Raw genomic sequence first — 2,026 nt, 5'->3', positions numbered from 1 at the left:
CTGGTGTGAATTTTATTGTTTTTGATATCCTTTAAGTCTTGCAGACATGTCAACTTTATGATGCAGATAAATGTTTGTCAGTCACAGATTCTGAAAGTTGTTCCACTGAAAAGCTGAATCTGGTCTGTAATGTTCATGATAGATTCACTTCAACTGTTACAACAGAATAAAAAAAGATATCCAGAAAAATCACATTGATAGATTTCTACAGAATTTATTTGTACAATAGTGCAGAAAATAAGTATTAAGATCTTACAAACATGCACAGTTTCTGTCCCTTACAGACCCTTTACTTATTATTTAGAAGCCCTTCTACCCTCCACTGGTTACCTGTATTAATGTCACCTGATTGAACTGGTTATCTATATAAAAACACATGTCCACACCTTTAACAGTCAGACCACATCGTCTCCACCAATACCAAAGAGCTGTCAAAGGACACCAGAGACAACATTTAGACCTGAACAAGACTGTTGATGAACCAATCTACAATAAGCAGCAGCTTAATGAGAGGAGATCAACTGTTGGAAATATTATTAGAGAATGGAAGAAATACAAGATCACTGATGATCTCCCTCCACCTGGATTTCTATGACAGATCTCACCAGATGGAACAAAGATCTGGAGAACGGTGAGGAAACAGATGAGAACTGATCAGTGACCTGAAGAGAGCTGGGACCACAGTAACAAAGGTTACTATAGTAACAAACAACCTTGTCATGGGTTCAAATCCTGCAGAGCTCCAAAGGTCCTTCTGCTTAAGGCAGAAAATGTCCAGACCCGTCTAAAGTTCTTCAGAGAGCATCTGGATAATCCAGAGGAGGACTGGGAGAAGGTCATGAGATGAGACCAAGATCTCTTTGGTTTAAACGCCACTCACCGTGTTTGGAGGGACGAGAATGCTGTGTTTCATTCCAAAAAACACCATGCCCACTATAAAGCATGGGGGTGGAAACATCATGGTGGGGGTGGTTTTTCTACAAAGGGGACAGAACGACTGATCTGTACGAAAGAAAGGATAAATGGACCCATGTGTGGAAAGATTTTGGAGAGAGATCTCCCTCCATCAATGAGAGCATTGAAGATGAAACATGGCTGGACCTTCAACCATAACAGTGATCCCAAAAACATCACCTGGGTAACAAAGGAGTGGCTTCACAAGACACATTCAAGGTTCTGGAGTGTCCTAGCCAGTCCCTGGACCTCAATCTAACAGAGAATCTGTGGATGGAGATGAAAGTCTGCTTTCCAGCAACTGCCCCAAAACATCACAGCTCTGGAGAAGATCTGCATGGAGGAATGGACCAAAAGTAGCAGCTACAGTGTAAACCTGCTGAAGATTAGGATTACCTTATGAAGTATTGAGGTGAACTTTCATTATATATAAAAATAAATAAATACAATTATCAATCATCAATCATTGTGATTTCCTGGATAATTAGTTTACTGTCTGTTGTTACAGTTGAAATGAGTCAATGATGAACGTTACAAACCAAAGTCAACATTTTAAGTGGAACAACTTCTAGAATCATTGACTGACAAATACGCTTTTGCCCTACAGCACAGACCCCATGTGACTTTTTCAGCCAGTAAATGTGATGTTCTGACAACGTAATTAGTTCACAGGTTTACTGACTGAAAAATATATTTTTTGGCTCCTCTATTCTCTGAATCTTTTGAGGCGTTCTTTCACACCAAGGTGGGAAGACTTTTTGCTTTTGGTTGATATTTCATTTAGAAGCATGGCACTGCTGAAAATTTAGCTCCTGGAATGATAAATATGTCCTCATGTCTCATGGCTACTGATCTATTGTTCCCTACCCCATCCATTGGTGAGGGTACCATCCCTCAATGGAGGTGGCTGTGACCCTTGGGTACTGGGTACCCGGGCCGGGCAGTCCTCTCTCCGTGCAGGGAGAGGAATCCCTGAGTTCTCTGGCTAGGCTGTGACCTGGGGTCACATCACATCTGAGGCTGGGGAAGTCCGTGTCCCTGTGGTGCTGGTTCTGGTCTTTGGTTCTGGTCT

Source organism: Oryzias latipes, chromosome 16 (assembly GCF_002234675.1).
Source record: "Oryzias latipes chromosome 16, ASM223467v1".
NCBI classification, from domain to species: Eukaryota; Metazoa; Chordata; class Actinopteri; order Beloniformes; family Adrianichthyidae; genus Oryzias; species Oryzias latipes.
This window is presented reverse-complemented; position numbering follows the sequence as displayed.